Source organism: Triticum dicoccoides, chromosome 4A (assembly GCF_002162155.2).
Source record: "Triticum dicoccoides isolate Atlit2015 ecotype Zavitan chromosome 4A, WEW_v2.0, whole genome shotgun sequence".
Classification (NCBI taxonomy): domain Eukaryota; kingdom Viridiplantae; phylum Streptophyta; class Magnoliopsida; order Poales; family Poaceae; genus Triticum; species Triticum dicoccoides.
In genome coordinates, this window is record NC_041386.1 from 76,681,678 (window position 1) to 76,690,566 (window position 8,889).

The following is an 8,889-nucleotide window of genomic DNA, read 5'->3' on the forward strand; positions in this document are numbered from 1 at the left end:
CACTAAAGATGAGAGAACTCGTTACTTTTATATCCTTAAAATATTTCCGTTCTCATTAAAGGGTGATGCTAAGATATGGTTTAATTCTCTTGATCCTGGTTGTGTGCGTAGTCCCCAGGATATGATTTATTACTTCTCTGCTAAATATTTCCCTGCTCATAAGAAACAAGCTGCTTTAAGGGATATATATATATATATATATATATATATATATATATATATATATATATATATATATATAATTTTGTGCAAATCGAAGAAGAGAGTCTCCCACAAGCTTGGGGGAGGCTTCTCCAATTACTTAATGCTTTGCCTGATCATCCTCTTAAGAAAAATTAAATACTTGATATCTTTTATAATGGACTAACCGATGCCTCCAGAGATTACCTGGATAGTTGTGCTGGTTCTGTTTTCAGGGAAAGAACACCAGATGAGGCTTAAATTCTATTGAATAATTTGTTGACAAATGAAAATAATTGGACACCTCCGGAGCCAATTCCTGAGCCTATTCCTAAACCAACTCCGAAGAAGAGGGGTATTCTATTTCTCAGTCCTGAAGATATGCAAGAGGCAAAGAAATCTATGAAAGAAAAGGGTATTAAAGCTGAAGATGTTAAGAATTTACCTCCTATTGAAGAAATACACGGTCTTAATTTACCGCCTGTTGAAGAAACATATAATCTTAATTCATTACCTATTGAAGGAACTCATGGTCTTGATAACCCGACACAGGTAGTAAAGATAAATTCTCTCTATAGATATGATAAAGCTGTAATCCCATTTACTAAGTTTGCTAGCCCATGCTTAGATGAGTTTGATAAATTTATGGCTAAGCAAGAAAGATTTTAATGCTTATTTTGGTAGACAATTGAAATACAATTCAAATATGCTTGAACACTTGGGTGATTATATGGCTAATGTCAAAGGTGAACTTAAACTTATTAGTAAACATGCTTCTATGGTTACCACTCAAGTAGAACAAGTACTTAAAGCTCAAAAAGAATTGCTCAATGAGATGAATAGTAAGAAAAATGATTATGTTGTTAAACTGGCTACTAGAACTGGTAGAACGACTCAGGAACCTTTGTATCCTGAAGGCCACCCTAAGAGAATTGAGCAAGATTATCAGAGAAATAATATTGATGCACCTAGTTCTTCTAAAAAGAAGAAAAAGAAAAATGATAGAACTGTGCAAACTTCTAGTGAACCTATTGCTAAACCACCTGATAATCCAAATGATATCTCTATGTCTGATGCTGAAACACAATTTGGTAATGAACATGAACCTAATGAAAGTGTTAATGATGATGTTCATAATGATGCTCAACCTAGTAATGATAATGATGTAGAAATTGAACCTGCTGTTGATCTTGATAACCCACAATCAAAGAATCAATGTTATGATAAGAAAAACTTTCTTGCTAGGAAACATGGTAAAGAAAGAGAGCCTTGGGTTCAGAAACCCATGCCTTTTCCTCCCAAACCATCCAAGAAAAAGGATGATGAGGATTTTGAGTGCTTTGCTGAAATGATTAGACCTATCTTTTTACGTATGCGATTAACTGATATGCTTAAAACAAATCCTTATGCTAAGTACATGAAAGATATTATTACAAATAAAAGAAAGATACCAGAAGCTGAAATTTCCACCATGCTTGCTAATTATACTTTTAAGGGTGGAATACCAAAGAAACTTGGAGATCCAGGCGTACCTACTATACCATGCTCCATTAAAAGAAACTATGTTAAAACCGCTTTATGTGATCTTGGAGCCGGTGTTAGTGTTCTCTCTTTATATCGTAGACTTGACTTGAATAAGTTGACACCTACTGAAATATCTTTGCAAATGGCTGATAAATCAACTGCTATACCTGTCGGTATTTGTGAGGATGTGCCTGTTGTAGTTGCAAACGTTACTATTTTAACGGACTTTGTTATTCCTGATATTCCCGAGGACGATATTATGTCTATTATTCTTGGAAGACCTTTTCTTAATACTGCAGGGGCTGTTATTGATTGCAACAAAGGCAATGTCACTTTTCATGTTAAAGGTAATGAGCATACGGTACACTTTCCGAGGAAACACCCTCAAGTTCATAGTATCAATTCTACCGGAAAAATTCCATCGATTATATTTGGAGGTTTAGAATTTCCTCTTCCTATTGTCAAGAAGAAATATGATATACTTATTATTGGGGATGTGCATATCCCCGTTGAGGTAACCTAGTGTTATTCGAAATTTCTCTGGTTTCATGTTAATCGGAATGAGTTTGTTAACAAGACTTGATCAACCTTGTTAGTGGATTCCTTTTGATGATCATGAGATGGATGAAACTAGAAGCACAACCTTCTGTACCCCACTTTTACTTTCTGTTATTTATATTAAATAAAATAAAAATAATTATTTGTCTATCTGTTATCTGATTATCCGTGCAATATAAAAATACCTCGAAAATAAAAGTTCTCCAAATGCCCTGAAAATTAAATATGACTTTTCTAGAATATTTGAGGATTTATGGAACAAAGAACACACCAGGGGGCCAACCACCTTGCCACGAGGGTGGAGGGCGCGCCCACCCCCCTAGGGCATGCCCCCTGCCTCGTGGGCCCGTGGTGGCCCTCCTCCACTTATTCCTGCACCCATCCTCTTCTTCTTCCTCCCACAAACACGAAAAACCAGCTCAAACCCGAGTCCAAGCTCGTTTTGCTACCATTTTCGATCTCCTTGCTCAAAGCACCTCTCACAAAACTGCTTGGGGAGATTGTTCCTTGGTATGTGACTCCTCCATTGGTCCAATTAGTTTTTGTTCTAGTGCTTTATTCATTGCAAGTTTTTGCTGCTTAGGTGACCCTATTCTTGTGCTTGCATGTCAAATTTATATGGTCAAAAGTAGTTTTGATGCATGATATAGGCTCTAGGCACTTGTAGGAGTAGTTGCTATCAATATTATTGAGTTTGGTTTACTTTTATTTTGAAGTTACTAAAAATTTCAGAATTTTCCAGAAAATGATGAGGAGATTATTGACGGGCTCATCGAGCCAAAGCTCGAAGGAAAAGGCACCGAAGCCTAAGTATAATTTGCCGCGCACCGCGGAGGTTCGGGCGCGTGAATGGCCTTCCGAGGAGCAGTAGTGATTTTTGAAGATTTTCACGAGTTGGCTCATAATGCAGGCCTCACTGCTTTCCTCCACGACCAATGCGATCAGCACGTACCTTGTTCCGTTGACGGCTATCCACGCCTACCGGAACCCTGCACCAGCCGAGGAGCCAAAACTGGAACCACAATTTGATCCTTCACGACAGTCTAACTATCAGTGGGATCCGGAGATGATTGCCAGCCAGTGGCAATCGGAGCCTTCTTTTTCCTCATCGCAGTACGACCCCAACTATTATTATGGATATCAGCCAGGCCAGCCGTGGCCATAAACCAACTTAGGCCAAAAGCCTAAGCTTGGGGGAGTACGTATTTCTCACCGGCATTACATTTATGTTCACACACACTCATTGCTAGATGTCGGTGCTCATACTTTTTCATTGTATCATCCATGCTAGTTTATTTCATTTTATGCTTTCTTCTTGTGTGATTAATAAACCTTAAGAAAAAACCAAAAAATTAGTTGTAGCTTTTAATTAATTTACTTTCCATGCTTCTAGTAGTAATTAAAAAGAAAACCCAAAAAGATTTCCCGTTCTTCTTTTGCTTGTTGGGAGCTTTCCCGTGTAAATAGTTTTATTTCTTTTCTTTTCTTTGGGGGTCAGTAGGAGAAGACCATGATTAAATTGTTGAAGTGGCTATTATATGCTTTATTGTTGATTTAACCAAGAGCCCATATTGCTTTGTCTTCTCCTGTTTATTGAATGCTCGCAGATTCCAGCTTAGTCCAATGCATGTGCACTCTTATTATTATTCACATCATTCGGTCGTGCAAGTGAAAGGCAATTATGATGATATATGATGGACTGACTGAGATGAGAAAAGCTGGTACGAACTCGACCTCTTTTGTTTCTGTAAATATGATGAGTTCATCGTTCTTGATTTAGCTTGTTATGAATAAACATGTTTGCAATGATAATTAGAGATCATAGTTTCTTGTGCCATGCTTGATTACCTATGAGTTATAATGGTTTACCTTGCGTGCCAACATGCTATTAAAATGGTTATGATGTGGTATGATAGGGTGGTATCCTCCTCTGAATGATTTAAGTGACTTGACTTGGCACATGTTCATGCATGTAGTTGAAACAAATCAACATAGCCTTCACGATATTTATGTTCATGGTGGCTTATATCCTACTCATGCTTGCATCCAATGTTTATTAATTTTAATGCATGTACATGGTTGTTGTCGCTCTCTAGTTGGTCGCTTCCCAGTCTTTTGCTAGTCTTCACCTGTACTAAGCGGGAATACTGCTTGTGCATCCAAACTCCTTAAACCCCAAAGTTATTCCACATGAGTCCACTATACCTTCCTATATGCGGTATCTACCTGCCGTTCCAAGTAAATTTGTATGTGCCAAACTCTAAACCTTCAAATAATCATCCTTTTTGTATGCTCGAATAGCTCATGTATCAACTAGGGCTGCCTATATCTTCCATGCTAGGCGGGTTATTCTCAAGAGGGGTGGACTCCGCTCCTCACTCACGAGATAAATGGCTGGTCACCGGGATGCCCAGTCCCATGCTTTATGCAAACTAAATCAAAATAATTGCACACAAAACTCCCCCTGGGACCTGATGTATGTTGGAGGCACTCGTTGTTTCGAGCAATCCATGGATTGATGTTTGTTGGTGGAGGGGGAGTATAAACTTTACCATTCTGTTTGGGAACCGCCTATAATGTGTGTAGCATGGAAGATATCGCCATCTCTTGGTTGTTATGTTGACAATGAAAGTACACCGCTCAAAACATTATTCACCTCTATTTCAAAACCGAGCTCTGGCACCTCTACAAATCCCTGCTTCCCTCTGCGAAGGGCCTATCTATTTACTTTTATGTTGAGTCATCACCCTCTTATTAAAAGCACCAGTTGGAGAGCACCACTGTCTTTTGCATTCATTACTGTTAATTTATATTGGGTGTGACTACGATTGGATCTCTTTTACCATGAATTACAATGTCTAGTCAGTCCTTGATCTTTAAAGGTGCTCTACATTTATGTTTTGCGGTCTCGGAAAGGGCTAGCGAGATACCATCTTGTTATATCATATTATGATTGTTTTGAAAAGTGTTGTCATCCGAGTTTTATTATTATGGCACGCTAGTTGATTATGCTATTGATATGAGTAAACTTGAGACCTATGCGTTATTGCGAATGGGGTTAGTTATAATCTTTGTTGAAAACTTGAATTCTAGCTTGACATATTTATAACAACAAGAGCAAACAGAGTTTGTAAAAGTTTTTCTTTATTTCTTTCAGTTTGTCAACTGAATTGCTTGAGGACAAGCAAGGGATTAAGCTTGGGGGAGTTGATACGTCTCCGTCGTATCTACTTTTCCAAACACTTTTGCCCTTGTTTTGGACTCTAATTTGTATGATTTGAATGGAACTAACCCGGACTGACGCTGTTTTCAGCAGAATTGCCATGATGTTGTTTTATGTGCAGAAAATAAAAGTTCTCGGAATGACCTGAAACTCCACGGAATATCTTACAATAAATAATAAAAAATCCTTGCCAAAGATGAAGACTAGGGGGCCCACACCCTTGCCACGAGGGTGGGGGGCGCCCCCCTAGGGCGCGCCCCCTACCTCGTGGGCCCCCTAGAGACCTCCCGACTCCAACTCCAACTCTATATAACTGCTTTCGGGGAGAAAAAAATACGAGAGAAGAAATCATCACATTTTACGATACAGAGCCGCCGCCAAGCCCTAAAACCTCTCGTGAGGGCTGATCTAGAGTCCGTTCGGGGCTCCGGAGAGGGGGATTCGCCGTCGTCATCATCATCAACCATCCTCCATCGCCAATTTCATGATGCTCACCGCCGTGCGTGAGTAATTCCATTGTTGGCTTGCTGGACGGTGATGGGTTGGATGAGATTTACCATGTAATCGAGTTACTTTTGTTAGGGTTTGATCCCTAGTATCCACTATGTTCTGAGATTGATGTTGCTATGACTTTGCTATGCTTAATGCTTGTCACTAGGGCCCGAGTGCCATGATTTTAGATCTGAACCTATTATGTTTTCATCAATATATGAGAGTTCTTGATCCTATCTTGCAAGTCTATAGTCACCTATTATGTGTTATGATCCGTTAACCCCGAAGTGACAATAATCGGGATACTTACCGGTGATGACTGAGGGAGTCCTGGATTAGGGGGTCTCCGGACAGCCGGACTATATCCTTTGGCTGGACTGTTGGACTATGAAGATACAAGATTGAAGACTTCGTCTCGTGTCCGGATGGGACTCTACTTGGCATGGAAGGCAAGCTAGGCAATACGGATATGTGTATCTCCTCCTTTGTAACCGACCTTGTGTAACCCTACCCTTTCTGGTGTCTATATAAACCGGAGGGTTTTAGTCCGTAGGACAACATACAATCATACCATAGGCTAGCTTATAGGGTTTAGCCTCTCCGATCTCATGGTAGATCAACTCTTGTAATACTCATATCATCAAGAATAAATCAAGCAGGACGTAGGGTTTTACCTCCATCAAGAGGGCCCGAACCTGGGTAAAACATCGTGTCCCCTGCCTCCTGTTACCATCCGCCTTAGACGCACAGTTCGGGACCCCCTACCCGAGATCCGCCAGTTTTGACATTGACATTGGTGCTTTCATTGAGAGTTCCTCTGTGTCGTCGCCATTAGGCTTGATGGCTCCTTCTATCATCGATAGCGATGCAGTCCAGGGTGAGACTTTTCTCCTCGGACAGATCTTTGTGTTCGGCGGCTTTGCACTACGGGCCAACTCGCTTGGCCATCTGGAGCAAATCGAAAAGTTACGCCCCTGGCCACCAGGTCAGGTTTGGAAGCTTAAACTACACGGCCGATATCTGCGGAGACTTGATCTTCGACGAATTCGAGCCTCTGCCTTGTGCGTCAGGCGGTCACGATGAGTACGATTTAGCTCTACCATCAGACAGTGTTCAGGAGATCGCACCGGCAGCCGCTCCAACCCTCAATTCGGAGCCAGTTGCGCCGTCCATGAACGGGTGGATGGACCTCGCCACGGAAATCTTATCCTCATCGGCGATCGAGCCGAACATCGACCTTACCCTGCATGAGAGCCGTGTTGTCAAACTGCCGGATCCTTCTCCGGCCACGGACTCCGAACCACCTGCGCCCGTTCCTAGCGAATCCGATTGGGTGCCGATCATGGAGTTTACCTCCATGGATATTTTTCAGCACTCGCCCTTTGGCGACATACTGAACTCATTAAGGTCTCTCTCCTTGTCAGGAGGATCCTGGCCGAACTATGTCCGGCAGGATTGGGATGCGGACGACGAAGAAATTCGCGGCCCACCCACCACCCACTTAGTAGCCACTGTTGATGACCTAACCGACATGCTCGACTTTGACTCCGAAGACATCGACGGTATGGACGACGATGCGGGAGACTAACAGGAACCACTTCCCACAGGGCACTGGACAGTCACCTCATCATATGATATATACATGGTGGACGCACCCAAAGAAGGCAACGGCGACGAGACAGTGGAGGATGACCCCTCCAAGAAGCAACCCAAGCGCCGACGTCAGCGGCGCCACTCTAAGTCCCGCCAAAGCAAAAGTGGTAATATCAGCACAGGAGATAATAAAACTCCGGATAGTGCCGAAGATGGCAGCAATCCCCTCCAACACGATCTAGGACAGGAGGATGGAAAGGCCAGCCCTCCAGAGAGAGCGGCAGATGGAGAGGCGGAGGATGATAATTACATGCCCCCTCCGAAGACGAGGCAAGCCTTGACGATGCCGAATTCATCGTGCCAGAGGATCTCGTCGAACAAGAGCGCTTCAAGCGCCGGCTTATAACCACGTCAAACAGCCTTAAGAAAAAGCAGCAGCAGCTTCAAGCTGATCAAGATCTGCTAGCTGATAGATGGACTGAAGTCCTCGCGGCCGAGGAATAAACTCGAGCGCCCTCCAAGAGTTACCCAAAATGCAGGTTGCTACCCCGACCGGAGGAAGAAGCGTATGACGCGGCTGATCGGCCACCTCGTGGCCGCGATCGAGAGGCATTCCAGCCAAATACTCAGCCTGCACCCCGACGCCATTCAAATAAAAAGGCATGGGGAAATACGCCAGACCTGCGAGACGTATTGGAGGACAAAGCAAAACATGCAAGATCAATCTATGGATCACGAGGGCGCACCACTATGCAAGACGATAAACGTCACTCCGGATACAGTAAATGTAAGTCTGGCCGGGCCGACCATAGCGGACACGACTCATTCGAGCTGCGTCGCGACATAGCCCAGTACAGAGGCGCCACACACCCCCTATGCTTCACGGACGAAGTAATGGATCATCAAATCCCAGAGGGTTTCAAACCCGTAAATATTGAATCATACGACGACACAACAGATCCTGCGGTATGGATCGAGGATTTCCTCCTCCACATCCACATGGCCCGCGGTGATGACTTACACGCCATCAAATACCTCCCACTAATGCTCAAAGGACCAGCGCGGCATTGGCTTAACAGTTTGCCAGCAGAGTCCATTAGCTGCTAGGAAGATCTAGAGGCCGCATTCCTCGACAACTTTCAGGGCACTTATGTGCGACCACCAGATGCCGATGACTTGAGCCACAGAATTCAGCAGCCATAAGAATCGGCCAGGCAATTCTGGACTCGGTTCCTAACAAAGAAAAATCAAATCATCGACTATCCGGATGCAGAGGCCCTAGCAGCTTTCAAACACAACATCCGCGATGAGTGGCTAGC